Source organism: Coturnix japonica, chromosome 1 (genome assembly GCF_001577835.2).
Source record: "Coturnix japonica isolate 7356 chromosome 1, Coturnix japonica 2.1, whole genome shotgun sequence".
Lineage (NCBI taxonomy): Eukaryota > Metazoa > Chordata > Aves > Galliformes > Phasianidae > Coturnix > Coturnix japonica.
Window position 1 is genome coordinate 47,811,564 of NC_029516.1, and position 21,105 is coordinate 47,832,668.

Consider the following 21,105-nt stretch of genomic DNA (forward strand, 5'->3'; position numbering starts at 1 on the left):
GATGGACACTACTAATCTTACACTTAGAGCCTACCAAACTTCTAGCCCTTGGTAAAGAAACCTTCTGGCAGATTCACTTCTCACAGGGTTACAAAGCTGAGCTGTGTTTGATTTACACTGCAAATGAGGGAACAGGAATACAGGCATAATTAAGCAACCTAAGTTAGCTTGTCATCCTGAATTACGAGTTCTCATCTTACCTGAAAATGACCATATTGCTGTAGTTTAAGGAGTAAAGAACTGGCATCTTTATTCCCTTGTACAACTGCTTCCATCTACTTTTACTCTGCTGAAGAGTAAAAATGTGTTCTTGAGATTGAAATATATTTTATAACAATATGTATTTTATTAGATAAAAGCAAAAAGTTTTCCCAGAAAGACTAGCCATACTTGTTTGGGCCTCCAGTGATCATCTCAGAATGCACTAGCTGGTAAATATGTATAATAAGACTTGGTTGACTAATATTCAAGGGATAATGTATTTGACAAATGTTACTTTTTTTTTTTTTCAAACAAATTACTCGTCTAGTTTAAAAATATTATTCACAAAGATACAGGACAGGGTGAGTTATTAAATATATTCATCAAATAAGTTGCTCAACAAGTTTTGCAATATATTTGAATAAATAATTCATCTTATTCATTATTCATTGAGTTCTAATTATTATTTTAAGCACTTATGTAGCAATATTAGTGCACTGATGTAAGTGGACAGTGACTAAAATGACAAATCTTCTGATAGATTTGCAAGATAATGAGGGCTAGTCTAGGAAAAATGGACTTTACCCATTCTCAGTGGGAAAAGGAGTATTAATCCGAGAAGTTCAGGATTAGAGATGACAGTCTTGTGCTAATGGTCCCAATTCCTGGAACAAAAGGACTCCCAGAGTCTTTTTTTTTTCCTGGTATAGGCTGGGATAAGCACCTTGAGAATGAAAACTGGGTAGATGGGGAAACCTTTTGTCATCTTAGCTTCCAGGAGAATTACTGCAAATTAGATCTCACTGTAGTCCATTGATCACATCCAAGGGATGGAAGTAAGAGGATTTAGCCACTCATTGCGTAGCCAGAGGGTCATAAAGTAGTAAAGTGACCTGTTCTGTGCCTTGGGCGAGTACTGAACTCTTAACAGTGCATTATGGTTTTGGATCCACAAAAAACACAGCAAAGAATGGTAGTAATACAGCACACCTGCACGTCCAAAGAAGAAAAGGTTTCTATTTTGAAGATATGATGAGTAATTCAGTAGAGAAGGCGAAACCAGCAACTGCCATTCTGTTCCCCCTGGATGAGTCTATATCAAAGGGAATATAAAAGTTCTCCCAAAGCTCATCTTTGAAGCCAGTATCGGATAAGATCCATCCCTTCTCTTCTCAGCTTTCTGCAAAGGGCATCAGTTCTGAAAGACAATTTAATTAAAAACATAATGAATTTGATTGAAATAGACAAAAACTTTTGTTGTAAATGTCATTTTTTTTTTTCAAGGGAGTGAATATTTTCCTAATTGTCTCTAACATTCTCTGTCAGTGTTGCTTTTCTCTATTGTTTCCTCTCAGAAATTTCACACATACACATATGTGAACATTTTCTCCTCAGTCTATCTTCTCCATCTTTAACTTCTGCAATTAACTGAAAAACAAGACTTGTGAAACAGCGTCTGATGTTATTGAAGTGAGAAACTTTATAGCTCAAAATAGGCTTAAAAATTATTTTGAATTACCTGGGGCATACCTGCAAAGCCCAAATAATCATTTTTAGATAATGTCCTGTGGAATATTTTATACTAAAAAGAGCTGGCTCCATGGTCCAGAACATCTCTGCAGTGTTCCAGTTGGTGTAGATCTTATTATAAGCTGGAATACAGGAGACACTATAGTCTCAATTTACTTTACTTACTATATCTCCCATATTCCAGCTTATTACAGAATCTACACCAACTGGAATAGTCTCAATTTGCTTTAGACTAGACTAGCACCTTAGAAATGCATCAAGGAGATGAGCAGGAAATGCAAATTCTGTACCATCAGAAGGAGAAAGTTGCCCCTCCCCACATTTATTTATTTATTTATTGTCCAGAAAGCCTCTTGCTAAACATGGAAGCAGTCTTTGAGCACTGAATTGTAACTCTGCTATGTTGCCTTCCTGACGATAAAACCTGAAGAAGCAATTTATTCTCTTGGATCCATTTAAGAATTTACAGGGCAGAATGGGAAAGGGTAGGATGACTCCTCACATCATACTCCCTCTCAGATTCCTGCCTGTTGTTTTTCTTTAAGGAAATATGGAAGTGTTAATGGGGGGAATGTCCCAAGGGAATTACAATGTTTCCCTTTCTCTTGCATTGTCATCCTGCCACATATTTTAAAGTAATGCTTCCCTCCACTGATTTGCTCTCTAGAAGGAGAGGTAAGACAAACATCAAAGCTACCTGAGAACTCTGCAAAGCTGTGAGCTCCAAGCTCCCAGAGAACAGACCTCCTGACCCACTTCCCTTTCCTACATGCATACATGTACTCAGAATAAATGTTTGCAACAAATTGTTTGCAAATGGTAGTGCATCATCCTGCAAAGCGCTTCCATTTGCACAAGACCCAGTATTTTCAAGAGAATTGTTAGAATAGCTTGGCTGTCAGTCTACACCCCAAAATAGGAAATAAACATATGTGAGGAAGAGACCCTGAGGGCTAATGGGGAGTGGAAGATATTCCTGTTTTTTAACGTTTATTATACTAGAAGGAACAGAAGAGCATTAAAGCTTTTTTAAAACCATAACTCTGCTATACAAAGTGATCATAGAAAATAGTTTTGGGTTTCTAGTCATAAAAAGACCCTTCTGTGCTGCTCAGATCTTTCAACCAAAAGCACAAAGCATGCTTCATACCCAAACCTGGAATGCCCCTATGGCAGCTCAAGCAGTAAGCCCCTTTCTTTCCTTTGCAGCTCCCTGAAACAGGAGCTACTACGCTCGTCTTTCTGTAGGGACAGAATTTTCCTAGCATGATCGAGGTTGGACTAGATGATCTTTTAGGTCTTTTCCAACCTTGGCAATTCTACAATTCTATGAGGACTGGAACACGTGCACTCTTCTCAATTGTTACATGTTGTGGGCAGGCGAAAATCCAAGTTTTAGCTGCCATGTGGGAACCTGGGATTTGAAGCCAAATACACTGGCATCGATTCAGGTAAAATTATAGATTCTACATACATTATAACAGGTGCCACAGTGCACTAAATTTGGTGTATTCACATCCGAGTAGTATCTCTGCTTTGTAAGGTGACTCTAGACAGGTATGACCAAGAGACATGATCTCTGGTAATCCTTCCTTGGGGCTTTCAGAGCTTTAGAGGAATCTCCGGACACCATCACTTGTGCCAAGGACCAGAAAGAGTGATCCACTCTCTGAGCCAACAGCTCTGCTCCTGACAGACTGCAATGGACAGCCTGGCCAACACCTGCCTTTATTTCTAGATACCTGATTTTCCCATAGAATCTTCTCTGCACACCCAGGAGATGTATGCTCAAGCTGCAGCTGACCCAAGAATCACCCTTGATTTCTTTACACACAGGATGGTTTCATGTGCAGATGGTGGGAAGGGGGACAGAGGAGCTGTGCCTGTGTGAAGTGACAGGAGTTGTCAGCACTGCAGATGGAGAGACAGTCCATAGGGGGAACGGTGATTCATGGTTCTGTTTCACACTGAGTGCATCTTTAAGATTACTCTTTAATATCGTTTACAGCCAGAATATTAAAAAAAATGGAAACACTGAAAGCCTGAGAGAGATTCATTGGGTGGCATAAAGCAAGCGTGCAGCTTAGAAGGAAACATCACAAGTGCACTTTAGTCTTTTCTTTCCACCTGTTCTTTTGCTGATTTAGGGACAGGGATGGAGAAGAAACTTTATCTGTGCTACACTGATGCTTCAGAAGTATCTGTCCTATGTGGGATAAAGAGGTCCCTGCAGTGTTCCTTTAGGACTTCGGTTTTAAGATCAGAACAAAAGCCAAACCCCACAACAATTGCATCAAAACAAATCCCTTGTGATTTATAGGGCCACCCTCAAGTGTCACCAGATCTGCCACTTGAGTCACAAGGTCTTCTCTTGTATTTATACTCTATACTGGTTTTGTATAAGTGAGCTGGAGGCAGTACTCTGGAATGACTTCAGTTTGTGTTTTCTACTATATTTGCCTAAAGCCCAAGAGACCAAAGTATGTTCCTAGGAAAATGAACAAATCATTAAGGCTGGAAAAGGCCTCCAAAATCATCTAGACCAACTGTCAGGTCTTTTCCAACCTTGATAATTCTGTGATTCTGTGATTCTGTGATTCAACCTACCACCAGTATTTCCCCACTAAACCATGTCCCTTAGTACAACATCTAAGTGTTTCCTAAACACCTTCATGGGCAGCTTGTTTCAGCACCTGACCATTCTTTCTGAGAAGAAATTCTTCCTAATATCCAACCTGGTCTGACCCACATCTTAACCTGTGGTGAAAAGTTCCAGAAGAGGAGTTGCTTGCTGGCACCAGTAACTGTATGATCACCCTGCAGTTTTAGGAGCTTTGGGGTAAGCTCAGGGAAATAGTAAAGACTTCCATAAGCTAAATTAGCTTTTTGTACTTCAGCCCTCCCAAGGAAGATGGATGCTGTTTATTATAAAGTATTGAGCAATACTGGCAGGCTCCATGCCAGCAACTGTGAGAGACTGTTTTGTAAGCCGAAGAATACCCCGTATCCCTTGGGTTTAAGAAACTCTGTCTGGAGTTATAATGAATGCTTGATATTTTGGAATGAGAATTGGTAGTTGAGTAATAGCAGATGACTAATGGCAGCTAAAATGTAAGGGTAACCCAAAAGGGGAAATAGAGTGAAGAGATGCTTGCGGCTCGATATCTCTAGCTTTAGTTTCTCACCTTTCCTGGCATGATAAGCTCTCCTTCATCCACAGGTCCAACACTCCACTCTTATTTGTTCCTTCTGCCACAGCAGAAGGTCCTCCCAAACCTCAGCACCTAATTGCTGCTGTGCAGTGCTGCATCCCACTCAGACATCCTCCACTGCTGTGTGCTGCTTTCTGTATGACTTGCAATAGCTCTGGAAATTTTATATGCTCTCCAGCCCAAAACTAAATATGATGGAGGCTTTGCAAGCTCTCCTCTTACTGAGATTTCATTGTCCCTGGTCTAATGCCAGTTCATTTATCTTTCCTTCTACTGGCATTATCTCTGCCTCAGCTAGGACATGGGCTCATGCTGTTAGAGGACCAGCATGTCTTAAAATTGCTTCTTTGTCTCTCATGTCAGCAATTCATAAGCCATTGAATGTTTATTTTGGCCTGATGAACTTTAGAGATGATTGGGATTTAAAATAAACATTTTATGCTTTTGAAATACTGACTAAAAACATCCCTGTAAAAAACAACTTTCAAAACAAGTTGAGCCAAAGCAAAACCGTCCAGCGAAAAGAATACAAGATCACTGCTGAGTGTTCACATTAAAATCACAAGCAATAGGAAATGTGACATTCAGGGTGAAAAAAAGTTTTCAAGCAGCAGGCAGACTTGGGAAGTGCAAGAGGATATGCTAGTCATCATTGACTTCTGTGAAGATACAAAAAGCACAGAGACAACAGATACTTGTTTGAAAACACAAATTAGCAGCAATAGTAATGAAAATAGAAGCATGGGAGAACATCCTCACAGCTTTCCTTTTCAGTCCCTAGGATTCTTACCTCTCAGATAAAGAAATTTTCTTGCTTACACTGCTGTGCTGCACAGGAGCTGATGAACAGACTGTACAGCACACACGGATAAACGATTCACTAGGTGAAATGGAATGACGATCTTTAGTTGCTTTACAAAAAATAGTCTTTTCTCTATTGTAATACTTACTATTAATCAATATTAGATAGTAATCATCAGCGTATTTATATCTAACAACTCAGCACACAGGACTGCGTGCAGCAGACTAACCATAGAAAACATTACTGAGAAGAAAACATGCATAAGGTGTTGTTATGCTTCACTCCTCCATTTAAATTGCTTTCAGAATCACCCAGCTCCATCTTACCTGTTCAAAGGATGGATCTCAGGCCGTTTAATGTTTGCAATTTGATGGCCATGAGAGCTAATTCAAATCTTCTGCAAATGTATTGAACTCTCTGGGACAGAAAGTCTCATTATTTTTCTACAGAAATTATTTGAAAAATAGTGAACTTGAAGCTCTTTTTCTTCCATTTGCCATTGGGATAAACAAGAATATAAAAATGGGTGGTTGCCTGTCTTCCTCTGCAGCTACTCAGTGTGTGTACGAAATGCTTTTAAAATGGCTGAAAGAGAAGAGAAAGCCTTTCTTCCTATGAGTTTTAAGACAGGGAATTACTAGAGAGTGACAGAATTTTTTACCTCTTTAAAAACCTCTGTTTTCTATGTGAGAAAGAAATGAATGAGTAAATGAAGTAAGAAGGGTTCAAACCCTAGGTTATTCCTTTTCTTTTAGAGGAGTTGAAGTTTCTGTCCAGTTTAGTTCAGAAGAATGTTGAAGCTGTATACATCCCAGGTAAATGCCCAGATAATAGGATTATTGGGCTGCTCTGTGTTCAGATTGTCCCATCCACTTGTCATTAATCCTGAACTGAAGTCTTTTCAGGAGGAGGCTTTGTCAAAACCAATACATCTCCTCAAAGTTTAGCTTCCAAAAATCAATATACCTGAGCAAAAACAACAAATTACAGGATGGGTGTTGGAGCAAACAGGCAATCTTCCACACCACCGTTCAGAAAACATTTATTATTTACCTGCAATTTGGTGAATAAGTTAATAAAAGTATCAGGTACTTGAATAGGAAGGTAACTATGAATACATGAATAGCAATGGAGAAAATTTACATTTAAGGCTGTCTTTGCAACTGCTCTTGATATAATTCAATCAGCTCCAATCACCTCTCTACAGAATGCTTCCTCTGTCAACCACAGGAAAGAGAAGTGGTTAGATAATGTTATGTGACTGTGCTATTGAACTCAGCTTCACATTGATATTAGGATGTCCAATAAATAAATAAATAAACAACAAAATTTAAAAAAAAAAAAAGAAAAGAAAAAGAAAGTGGGAGGTAGGGAGTCAAAAACAACTGCACACATGGAACCAAAGGGACTGCAAAGCAATGCTGTGAACTTCAAATAGATACCAGTAATGTGGCACACAGGTGGTTAAAACAAATGCATAAGAAAGGCTACATGGCAAAAGGCACTGCATGCATAAATGAAATTCAGGACACAGGTGGGAGCTGTACATGAGGTACACATGCTGAACTCTTAGATTATGCACAGCAGTCCAGTAGCATATTTGCTCTGCTGCCTGCTGGTCTGGATCACAACCTAATGATGTGAGTTTTCAGCTCTAACATTGTCCATGCATTTGCTATGGCTTATATGCCTGATATTTCTTTCCAATAATAACTTCCTTTTAGGCATGGTTATTAAAACCTCTGTCACTGTGAAATGGCTTGTGTTCAGTGAGGCAGTATTTTAATGTGATGTGATGCTGTATAGAGGAGCTTCATCTACTACACTCGAGAAGGTAACTGGTAGATTGTTTACTCCCTTAATCCATCTAATTATGGCAGCTTATGGAAAACCGAAGAAAAAGAATTTGTGCTGTAGGTGATGCTGAGAGAGATCTGAGGGCATCTTGATTTAAAAAACATAAAGGTATTCTCTATAATATATACAGAATAGTGTGTTGATCTCACAGTAAGAGACAGCACTGATAATTTATTTCCTGCTGGGAGATAGTCTCTTACCAGGTACTGTAAAAATTTCTAGCCTCTTTTGTCTTCCTTTGAAATGTGGGAAACTTAAGAGTGAAGCTATAGAACTGTTCTTATAGAGCAGCATCCCATTGTGGAGAAAAGAAAGTGTATGCTTAGGGGATTCCTGCAGTGAACAAAAAAATGTGGACCTAGGCCATGCCTGGGAACCAGCACAGATGATGTGTTTTCTACCTGCTGCAACATAAACCTTCTCCTATTTCCAATAGCCTGCAGAACCTGTAAGGGTGGAACAAAACTTCTGATGACCACTGATGCCTCCCATTCACACTGCACTTTACAGAGCAGAAGGAGGAGGACAGATGTGATGTTGCTTCATAGAGAAAGTGTAAGGAACAGTGAAACCTCACTGAACCGGAAAGGCCACAGTTTTGAAAGTAATAGGCTTGCAGATGGCCAATGGATCAAGCCCTCTCAGTTGTGTGCTATCAAGACCTGTCCACAGCCAGAGTTGTGTGTGATGTTGCCATCTCTCCCAGAGATGAAAAAGGAGTTCTCAGAAAGTGGTGGATCCTTGATGCAGCTGTCACTGAAGCTGTCAAGCATGGATGTAGAGTAAGGATGTCCTACAACATTAACCTCAAGACTAATGCTTCTTTCTTCACTGACAACTACTGTAACTGAAGGGAATTACTTGTTCTGGAAGCTCTGGTACAAGTAAAGCACTGTTTCTGCAAGGATATATTTCCTTAGTCACTCCCTTTAGTGTTTAATGAAGCACAAAACATGCCTGAAGTCTTTTGTCAGGTGTCCCCATAAGACTCTGCATGGATTGATCGAGCCCTTGCTCATAGGACAGAAAAGGTGTCTACTTCACACTCAAAGGGAGATTCCTTTCAGCAGCCTATTTCAGTGAAACTAACTGGCAACTTTATCAGTCTGGGCTAAAATTCATCACCGTGTTCAAAATTTACTGGGGAGTAGGTGAGGTGAAGATAATGACACAAAACATAGATAAGTAAACCTCTCCTAATAGGAAGCCAGACCAAAATGCACTCTTGTTTTCAGCTGCTAAATGAAGTGCTTGATACAAAGCTACATTTTTCTAGAAGACTGTCTCTCTGCCTTTTTAGGTTATGTACTACTACCATTAGCAAATCTGCTAATTCATAGTTTTATTTATTTATCTATTTATTTAATTTTGCTTCTGCATTTTTAAAAGGCTTCTTTCTTCTCCCTGTTTCCTCCCATTGCCCCCACTTGCCATTATTAAGTGATGTCAGGTGCTTTTAGAGCTTATTGCTTCTAATTATCTACAAAATAATTAACATTTCTAATAGAAACTGGTTCAGTTGATTTTCATTGGGAGTGCAGGAGAGCAACAAGTAAAGACTTTGGCAATTAAAGCCATATTATTATGTTCTTCCCTTTACATTATCTGTTAAATAAATCCTTTGCTGCAGAAATGGATAGACCAGAGATCACTTGAGATGAATATTGCAAAAAGCACTAGATTAGTTTTTCATCTGTTTGCAGCCCTTTATATGGGAGCAGAAGAAAGAAAACTAATTTGAAAAATTAGGGAAAGTAGTAATACAGAAAAGATTCTTTCTTATTGCAACCTGCTTGCCAGATGGCCTGCCAAACACTGATACCAAGCTGAGAGAGAAAATCATTATGTATTGTAAATCAGAACTCAAAAATATGTAGTCCGTGGAGTGCATACAAAATATGCCATTTAATTAACAGAGAATGAAACAAGGCTTTCCAGAAATACAATCAGTAAGGGCTGCAGCATGACTTGTCATGACATGTGGCTCTCAAATCATAAAAATAAAACTCTTCTAAGTCTATAACTAGTGGAAGGTGCAGATTTTGCTTCTCCTGTTATGAGGTTTCAGGATACCAAGCATTGCAAAGCTTGTAAGGGAGTTCTAGTGTGCTTGTGAGAAGGGATAGGATGCAGAAAAGTTTTGGTTTTATGCAGAGCTGTGAACTGGGTTGGAAAATGGGAAACATCAACTTACACCTGGCAATTCTTTGCATCCTTCCAAATGCAGGAAGCAGGAACTTTTCCAGACATAGATTTTATACACAAAGAACACGATTATACCACTATTATCACAGTGCTGGAAGAGATCAGATATAGTGCTACCATATGTGTTATGAATATGGGTATGAAGCACTTACAGATTCAGTATGACTGTGCTTACTTAAATGTGAAGAATGTGCTATTCATTCTTTACTCTATCCTTTCCTGACAGTCAAAGACTGTGTCCTGAAAACCTGCCTCAGGTTTAGGAGGCATTCATCCTCCCAAGAACCACATGTTCCTTGTCTTCATGATGCTGTATCATGCAATTCCCTTTGACCTCAAGGCTTTGTCCTTCCAGCCATAAAATGTGAAATTAGACATTGTGTTAGGAAGAAAGGATGAAGAGTACATAAAGAGAGTCATTAGAGGTCAGTGTTAAAAAAGGATTCAGATACCTAAGGATAGGCTATGTGAGTATCCTTTGATACCCCAGCTTTCAAATAAATCTCCATGCCTAGTCTTTGGAAAAGGTAGTCCCAACAGATGAGAAGTTTAAGGAGCTCAAGAGAAAATGCTAAGCAGGAACCTGACTAGAGGCAACCTAACGAGAACATCAACCAAGGCTGTTGCATGAAATTCATTCTGTCTGCAAGTGTTCCAGTGAGCTGTGGTCTAACTTTCCCTCTAGGATGAAAAACATGGAGGTCAGGAAAGTGGAGGCACTCATAAGAAAAAGAACATTTTTTTCCCCTGCTACCAAAAAGGAAAAAACAACATGAGGGGAAGCAAACCTAATAGCCTACTGGGAGGTGAAGGGGTGAGAAGAAAGCAAATGTGCTGATGGAAAATCCACTGTCCTCTACAAATCCCAGCTGCTCACAGTCTTCTTTCCTTCTAGTTCCTGAGCAGTAAAAGTATATGCAGTGAAAAATCAGCAGCTGGGGCTTATTTTGCAAGGAAACAGCACCAAGCAGAATTCTTCCCTCCATATTTTATAATTTATCTGAAGGCTACAGACATCTGTTCAGGCCAAGGGGAAAAAAAGCATGAGGGATTTGGGCTAAATTCAGCACCACTTAGGAAAGATGCACCTGGCCTGCCATTTGTTATGTTCTCTCCTCTCTGCTTTATGATTTATATTTTATAAATCCCTTCCATTGTGGCTCCCCCCGCTTCCCTCCTTCTGTTCCAGTTTGATCAGATTTTAGAGGTTCAAAGTGTACTCCTGTTACTTTAATTAAAGTCATTTCCCTCTGCCCTCCCTGTTAGAACAGATGTATTGGAAATCCCCAGGCACATCCTTCCTGGGCAAAACTGGGCACAAAAACATATAACTGCATTAAGACAAATTCCCTCTGCTAATTGCTTTTTTCTGTATAGCAGAGATGTGCTGAAGAGAGAGCATTCTCTATGCTAGCAGGTCTATTTTACCCTTTGCAATCAGTTTATAGTGGGTACCTGATTCCATTCCTGTACTGCTTGCCAAAAATGCTCACAGTAATAAAAGCTCTGAGACATACCTGGCATGGCTTTGTACCTTTATTGCATCTCCCAGCCTTAACCTGGGGATCCCATAACATTGGCTAGTTCACCGAATGTACCATTCCATATCCAGTGGAGATTCTGTTGTGTGGCAGATTTGGCGCTGTTATCTCTCAGATGAATTTTAGGCTGAGAAAAGAATACAGCCTGAGGTGGAACCAGACTTGCTGTGTTAAATCATGGGAGAAGGGAGGAAAATACATTTCTGTGATTATATTCAACAAGAAAGTGTCAGCTCTTGGATTTTAGCCAGCTTGTGAAGTAGCTAATTAGTCTATATGAGCCTGTTGTGGAAAGCATTTAGATCGATATCTTTCCTGCTATTGGACTTAGCTGCCACTCTGGGTCTTAGTTGCCCACTTAGCTTCCCCCTTCTCCTCAGCCTTACTTAATGGAGATTTATGCTCTATATGTTGTTTATTACCCTGAGTTAGTTCAGGCAGATGCTAATTTTCATCTCTTGCAATTTCTTTAAAACACCACAGATATTGTGTACGTGTCTCTCCTGTCTGCTGTGAAACAAGTGTTCTTCCAGGTAAAAATCTGCACCTGTACAGAGAGTCACTTCATCCAAAGACTAATCCAAGCAGCAAAACAGCTGTTTGGCTGGCAAAGATGACTTTATCCAGTCTAAGCATCTTGGCAGGCTATGGAGGACAAAACAGATCTAACAGTGGTGTGGCATGGAGCATACAGTATGGTTAGTGTTGGGGGAATAAGTTATGTGCAGGGGTTAAAAAGAAAGTACAAGATCACAGATTTTGTTGTTGGGTGAAGATATATTGAATACCTTTCAGGTATTTTTGGATCCCAAAGTCAAACTATTCTTTAGTCTTCCAGCTTCTTAGAAATACTGAGTGATAGAACTCCATCTCCTCCCCTAGAAACTTATACAGATTTACAGTAAAATGAAAAAGGACAACAGCACTGACAAAGGCCTTTCCCCTTTCTCTGCATGTTCATTTCTAGAGACTGTTCTCCTCTCTAATTTTACATGGCACAGTGGGACTTACCATCTGTTTCAGAGCCCTCAGATGAGCAAAAAAAGGCCATGTCCTAGAGCAGAAGATGAAATCTTTGAGCACCACACGGACTTTTGACAGGATAAGGTTTTGGAGAACATTTTAATTTAACATTATAAATAGTTCTTTCCTTCCCTAAGTGCTTCTCAAAAAGGGGGGTGGGGGGGGGTGGGGGAAGGAAAAAAAAAAGCAATTTTTGCAATGTCAGTTCCCAATCCCACTCCTGCTCTACAGACGAAAAAAGAAGTCTGTCGTTCTTGGATAAAGTCCCGTTTTCCTCTCTGTCCCATTTCTTTCAGAAATGCTCAATGCATAACAGTTTTCTAACCCCACTGTGCTGCATTCAGACAATCATTGGCATTTAGATCCCCAGTCTTCCCAAAACATGCAGAGTCAATGCATCATTACTTACAGACCCTAATAAAGTCAAGGTCTTGTTTAAACCCTATTAGAGTGTTCCATTTTTTTTTATTAGAGAAAAATCATATTGGGTGGATCTGTGGTCTGTAAACCATACTAAATGTGCCGAACACCTAGACTGTACATATGGAAATTTAAGGAACTTTAGGATCTCCACCAGGCTTATATATTTCAAAGCTGTCTGGGATGGTAAACAAGCACCAAGGACAGCACAGAAAGCAATCATTGTGAATTAAAATTTGCAAATTAATAATATCATTCAAGTGTTGAAATCCAATAGCCCACTGATGACAGCTATAATAATACCTATTAGTAATTTCTCCATAAATACTGTGAAAAATCCAGTCATATAGCAAAAGAAAATGAGCCCAACAGGAAATGATAGTGAACAATTACCATTTAATGGATAGGCATTAAGCAGAATTCCTACTACAGGGAAAATAACACACCTTTTAAAAGAATTCAAGGACAGAGAATAAGAAGAAATGCTCTCAGGTCTGATTTTTTACATTAAACATTTCTCAATCTAAAGTGGTAAACATTTCACTGTGACTAAGAATTTCATGAGTATTCAGTACTACACTAGTGGCAACGAATCAATAAATACCAGGTCATGCAACATCACCATTCAACATAGGTTGGTGCCTGTGTTCTGTTTTTAAATCTGGAAAGTATTTAAAGTGAAATTTTCATTTTCAAGCGAATCATCAGTCTAGAAGTGGACAACAGATTCAAAAGTGCATGTTTAACAGAGAACAGAGTACAGATGGGGGGCATGTCCTGGAGCAAGCAGCACTGACAAATTTTCAGGATAACCAGTTAGGTTTTGGAAAGCAGGTTGCATAGGATACAAAGAACACCTTGTGCCTGTGAGAGCTGTGAGCACTGATGCATATGCTGACAAGGTTTGCACAGCTTGCTTGTGTGTACATTTGCCTGTGTGCACTACACTGCAGGTGAGAAAAGCCTGAGCTGGCATGAAGACATGGAGATTAAACATGACACATAAAAGAGTCAGTGATCACATAATTGCTGGAGGATGCTACAAGTTCAGGGCATTTCTGGGGTCTTTAGAAGCTAATTTAATTGCTTCTTCTTATAAATATTCCTTCTGCATTTTTTTTCTTTGCTCTTTTTTTTTTCTTTTTTTTTTTTTTTCCCCTTCATGCTTGGTCACAGAAAGATGCTTTTGTTTCTTAGCATTAAAAACAAACATAATAAATTGGAACTCTCTGAATAATGAAAGTATCTTGGGACTGAGTTTGATGAAAATGAAATCCTAGTGAGAAAGGAAGAAAAGATTCACTTGTACAAGTATATGGATACACAGGGCAGTCACAACCTTGGTACTACATGGGTTTTGTTTGTCTTCTTTTTAAGAGATTTGCCATCTTCATGAGAAATTCTTTATGAAAATTCCTTACTTCTCTTTCTTGTGCAGGCAGCTTTGTTTCCAGCAGTGGGTGGTGCTGTTATTATCTGCTGGGTAGCCCAGTTGCTCACTGTTAGGAAATGTAAAAGAGATAAGATGTCTGAAGAGTGCTACCGCTATCATGACTGACTGAAATTGAACAGATTTCTGGTTCCTTCTGAACAGAGACTCCTGAAAGGCAACATGTGCCATATTTGGGAGGACCAGAAATGATGGGCAGAGGCAGACCTGCTCAGGCGCTGAGCAGTTGGTGGCAGCAGGATGCACAGCTCTCCAGGAGACTTTGCTACTTGGCACTGCTTTCCAATCATTCCTCCCCATGCGGAGGAACCTAGATCACACAATATCAGCCACTGTACAAATCCTTTATTCCTACTCTGTTGAAAGCTAACTTAACTAACCTTTTGACTGCCTTACATCAAAAGCCCATGCGCTGTTTCTCCCTTACTATGACATTAATATTGTGAGCATCTACTTGAACCATAGCACTTTGTCCTTTTGCCATCAACCCTAAATGTTCCCTGGTAAAAGGTGTTTGTTTTTGTTGTTGTTGTTGTCATTAGTTTGTTTATTTTTTTTTCCCCCCAGAACTCTCACAACAACATCTGCACTTCAAATGGTTCTAATTTTAGAAGTACATGATCTTGATGCCTTGTTGCAGTCTTTCCTATGGGAAGGAACAGTTGGAACTCAAGAAGTCCAGAGAGAACTGTGATTACTCAGAGAGGGTACTGAGAGAATTCACTAAAGAAAAGGAGACCAACTTAATTCCTTTGAGGATATTAACTTATTTATGCTTCTGTGTTTTACCAGGATATCTACATCAGATGAACCATAATGAGTGAAGACAGAAAACTTACAGCTTTAGAGGCTCAAAATATTGTTGCTGTTTTGAAGATACAGGTGGGACTGTGCTCCTAAAGACTATAGGTGATCACTGGAAAATACAGTCTTTATTCTTTCATGAGTAGGATGCATACAAAACTCTCCTGGAGTTCAGATAGTCTATAATAGTCCATAATTTTCTTTCTTTCTTTTTTTCTTTTTTTTTTCTTTCTGCCAAATGAGTAGAAAAAAGCAAGTATACACAGAAGTGCAAATCTTGTTGTTTCTTATCATACTTTGCACATTCTTTGAGGGAGAGGATCATGCTTTACTTGCATGTTTATACAATATGAGCACCCCAGAGCTTTTCTAGGTCTGGTGCTATTCGTTATACAAGCAATAAGCATAGCAATGGAAATCAAACTTCTATTGAAAATCAGCCCATTGGAAAATCATTTCTGTCCTACCTAGAGAAAGTAGTTTCTCTGTGTTGGCTCTCATTGGCACAGAAATTCAGCTGTGATTTTCCAGGTGCTGTGATATAGTGTTACTTCAGAGAATTTCACCAGAGGCAATTATAGACAAACTAGTGAATCTAGGCTACCTTTTCATCCATTCATCAACATGTCAGACTGCCCCATACAGAGGTAAGAAAACCTATATATTGCAACTAGATGAGCGATTCTGTTAGAAATGTACTATGTAGCATATAGTCCTCCCTGTCTAAAGAATTGATCAAGTATCTATTGCTTATTGCATTGAGAATGATAAAAGATAAGAAGTGTCATCCTAAGTTCTTTGAATTAGTCTGTGAGCTTGCAATTGTTTGGTATCTCTGTTAGCATGGTGTGACTCTCACTGGTTCTGGACTAAATGGTTAAATTGTTTTAAAAATGAGTATATTAAATTGAGATGGCTACATTTCTTTAAGGTTTTCTTCTTGTCTGAGAAGTATTTGTGCTGAACTTACAGGTATTCCTTACTTTCCCCAGTATCTTCAGCTTTGGAAGATTACTGAATACTTACAAACAAATTTGTGGGATGGCAATACAAATCATCTTGCATTAGAATTTTACAGTAAGTAGTTTTACTCATTAAAATATTCCCCTTTAAAATATTTTTCAAATTATTATTAATATTTTTTGAAGCTGGCTCCTGATTAGCTCTATTGCACAGTGGTGCATCTAAATGCATTTTTTTAGACCCCCTCATTTGATCTTTGACTTTTCTTCAGCATTCCAGGCCAGCACAATCCATATCAGAAAGAAACTTTTGGAAGAAACCCTGTAGGCACATGTGATTTGCTCTGTTGTAGAGGGAGCTGAAGGAACTACCTGATATTACATGAGGAGCAGCAGAAGTCTCATCTGTTGCTCTTGGATTTTGCCAGGAGAGAGGAACTTGGACAAAAAAAGAACTTGGATTATTCAGTCTATGCTGCTGACTGATCAAGTACCAATTTTGGTAAGCATTTATTATTTTTATCCCTGTAGTGCTGTTGATCAGGGACCATCCTCTAAATCCATTTGGTCTTGCACTGACATCCTGCAGATTAGGCAGGCAGTAATCACACCAGGATGTTTTTCTTCATGATGTCTTGATTTGCGGTCATCAAGTTCTCTCTCAGCCTCAGTAAGAGATAAGTAAGACAAGCTAGGCTCCTCTCTTATCCAGGGAAAGGCTCAGGTTTCACCTTGTGTTTTAGCCGTACTTTTCCATGGGTTTTAATTAATCCATTGATGGATAACTGGATATTCTGCCAAGCTATGATCCTTTGTTATTATTCCTGCCTCAGTGCATTTGGGGATTACAGCTCTTTATTCCTCTCATGCTGCTGTGTCATTGGCAGTCTGAATTTCATAGATTATCATAGAATCAAGGTTAGAAAAGACCTATAAAATCATCCAGTCCAACTGTCAAAAGTTGTCAGTCATCTACAAGATTTTCTTCGTTTTTAACTGTTGATTTTAGTGTGTGATTCTTATCAGTGAAGAGATTTTTAAAATGTTCCCTTATAGTCTCCTCTTTAGTTTTTTTTTGTTTTGTTTTGTTTTTTGTTTGCTTACTCTGTGCACTGCTTCTCTACTTTTCCTTTTACATCTATCTGTCCTATATGAAATACATCCCTCATGAAAAGTAGCAATGGAGAGCTAAAGGGTAGAGATAAGAAAATCAAGACAGCAACCCTTTGGGCCCAGTTAGCATCATAGAGAATCTGTTTCCTACCTTGGAAGACAAATCAGAACCCATTTGTTGGCTTTTGCTAACTCTCGTTTGTTTCAACACATGATTTATCACCAGGGTCTCCTCTCACATCTCTGAAACAAACCAGATGTTTTCCACTCTTTCTTATTTATACAGCCACTTCAGATTCAGCCAGCATCCATTCCAAAATCTTGGGGAGGGCCACGTTTGTGCAGCCTGACAATAAAATCTGTATCTTTATTCACATCACTTAGTGAATTCATAAAATGGAGTCGATGGCATCCTAATGGTTATTTCATCTCCGGGTCAATTTTAAGCAGCTCCTCAGAATACAGATGCGTCTACGCACCAGGGAAGCAAAGACTACTACCACTCTGATGGAACAGTGAAGAAGTGGCATGCAAATTAATAAACTGAGAAGGAAGCTGATCTCTAAACAAATGGTGTGTAAGCACTGATTCTAACTAGTGTAAAGAAAAAAGAGGTCTCAGCAGCCTCTCTCCAGTTTTTGCCCCATCAAGGTGAAAGGCAGAATTATGGATCTGGTCCTGGGAGATAAATGTTGGAGTGAACAGGGAAGGGACTTAGGGGTGCAGTAAATGCTGAATTTCCTCAAGGGAAGCAGATGCTGCTATACTTTTGGCTATAAACTCTTTCCCTTCCTCTACCTGGAACATGATAAAAAGTGCACCATTTAGAAAGAAAGACTGGTATGATAAGTTTTTGAGGAAAATGGTATGGGACTGGGAGTCTGTAGCCCACTTTGAGTACTGTGTATCCATTCCTGAATGCATAATGCACGTGTGCCCATGATGCTATACAGTCAGACTGGGTTGACAAAAAACCCCAAGTCCCAAAACATTCTGTGATGGCTGCAGGTCTACTGCTGCTGCAGGAGCAGGCCCCTTCCATAACTACCACTATGGTAGCTGTAGGTGGCACACCCTTTGTTAGACCTCCTGACCACTTCTGCACTGAAGGATGTAGATTTGAGATGAAAAGAAATAACACAAGAAGAAAATAAAGTGTCTTGGAGGGGGGAGGACAAACACATAAAGATGATTTCTGTTGACTCCTCATGACTATTCCTGCCTGCTTCCTTTGTGCTATTGATCTGATGGCACATTTTATGTGTGTTTTTCAAAAAAATCATCAAATATAGTATTGATTTTTGGAAGGAAAATAAGAAGGAAAAGTAAATGGCAATACATCAAAACAGATAGTCATTCCTGAAGGAAAGATCTTTAGAAGGCAAGTGTCAGGCAAGCTTTCACTTTGCCCACAGTTTTGAATTGAGTGAACTAACTCCTGGGATGACATTGCTAATTTATCAGGACTTTTCACTGTGGGAGGTGACAATGCATCGAACTACAGGCAAGGGAAGGGGGCGAAGTGCAAGGCAACATGTGGGGAAATTCCAGCAGGGCACTAAAGCACAGTCTCTGCTGTTCCACTCCGTAGCTCTCTCCAGGCTGCTGGCCCAACTTTTGACTATTCTCACAAGGGAATTTTTTTCATAGTATCTAATCAGATAGTCCTGTGTTGCCACTTGCATGTTGACTCACACAAGCTGAATAAAGGTAAAATCATTTCTCTTTACCTACAGGCTATGCTCTTGTTAATATAGTCCAGTGTGAAGTTGGCCTTTCCACAAGGGAACACTGCTGACTTGTGATAAAATTGTCCACCATAGATTAATCCTGAAAACAGAAATGGATTTCTCAGACAAAGTGGGAACTCATGTCACTTGGAGCATCCATTTCTGTGAACTTAAAAAGGAAAAATTAAGGAGCTGATAAACATGTCTTTTAAGTGTGTTTTACAGATTTGAAGCCAGGTCCCAAAAGTAGAGAATCCCCCTGGAGATCTGATGCATGCCATACAGAAAAGTTTTGTTATATTGCTTCTCTTACAGATAGCTAGGATTTATGGTTTTACATGCTTGGATGAAATAGGGAAGAAAAATAAATGCAATTGGCATATTTTTAAAGAAATTTGAATGCTTTTTCATCTCCATTACTGAGAAATTGAGTCATCTTTATATACATTCAGAAATGGAGAGGTTTTTTGTTTTTTGGTTTTTTGGTTTTTGAACAGTATATGGTATGTAACAAAACATGATAAAGTAAGGGGATATAGTTAGAAGAGATGGAAGGGAAATAGTAGTATTTCACTGGAAAATTCAATACTCACATTGAATGTTACCAACACTCAGACAACTCGATGATTTTATTAACTTAAACTCCATGTAATGAGGTGCTTTCCTTCCACTCTTGCTCCTTCTTTTCCAGCTTTCTTATTGCTCTCACTCTACCCATCACATCCATTTTCTCATGTGGAGGATCTCTAAATCTGTGTAAATGCTATAATCCATGACTTTTTTCACACTGTACATACTGGATTTGTGGACAATGTGGTATCTATTAAAAACAAAAACAAGAGCAAACTGCTCACAAACACAATGTAGACAAAGCTTTCCTACACGGCTCTAGGAGGACAGTGTGCACTATACTGATGAAACGTGGGACAGACACTGAGCTTCGTCAAGCTAAATCCTATTACTTGCTCTTCTCTCTTCTTCATTCAGTCCTGCTGGTCTTGGCTTTCAATAAGAATCCAAGCCAAAGGCATGTTTCATATTTCTGTATTGGAGAAGTCACCCAAGACCACCTCTCCATTGCACAGAGCATAATAAATTGTGAAGCCAATGATTTGTCTGAATGGATTTTGGAATGTTACTAAAGTAATGATAATAAACGTATAATAATGATAGACATTTAATTCCCTATTAAAATCACTGTTTTAGTCTTGGTGACCATAACTTGATTTTAGCCTGAAAGATAATATCAGATTCAATCTTTTTCACAATGAAGGAGCAATATCATGCCAATATGAATATGGAGAAGATTCATAGATCCCAAATCCATATGAAACCTGTAGGAATCATCAAGTTTGACATAATGCTTAAGAAGTGGAACTTCTCCAAGGAGTTCCTGCTTGAACTGAGGAAAAATGTTTGAGTTCTATATAAAATTGTCGGAAGTGAAGAAACCACCACCACCACTGGTCACTGTTCCTGGCTGATACTGACTTTTCCAGCTACCACCTAATTTTCAGTCTGATTGTGTCGACTCTCTGCTTCCAAGTCACAAGAAATTGGTATCTGTGAAACTCAGGGAGAAGTTTCTACACAGGTATTTTTCTCTCAAAACAAAATACCAGTACTTCTCTTTTTCAACCTTCTAGGAAGAAACATGTCATTTGACTGGAACATCAAACAAACAAACAAACAAACAAACAAAGCCCTTTGCTATTTGTTACTTCTTTTTAAATTATTTCTTGATGCTCTTCTAGAACTCAAGATAAATTGTCTGTTGAGTATGCTCCTCATTCTTTGCTCTTTACAGCAGGTGTACCTGAAATTTGTTGCTGTCACTAGTAAGCGGTCACGCAGACAAATAGCACATTTACTCCATTGATGCAACTCAGCTCAACGGCTGCTCCTGAGGGAGGCAGTGATTCAGGGTTTAGTGCAGTGGAGGAGGATATTCCAATTGCAAATAGTTTCCAGCTGTTCATTTAGATGTGTATGCTAAGCACCAGAAAAAATGAAAAGATGTTGAAATGTAAAGGCCAAATAAGTTTAAATAAAAGTACTGAAATTAAAAAGTGGCAGTTGAATAGAAAAGAATTGAGATTATTGTTACAAGTTCTTTGCAAACGTTCTGCTTGTCTGAGAAGAACAAAAAAGCACACAAAACAAAATATGATGAAGTTTGAAACAAAGAGTCAGCAGGTTCAGCTCAATTCTTTGGTGCTGTATAATTCTCCTTCGCTATCACTGTATTTATACCT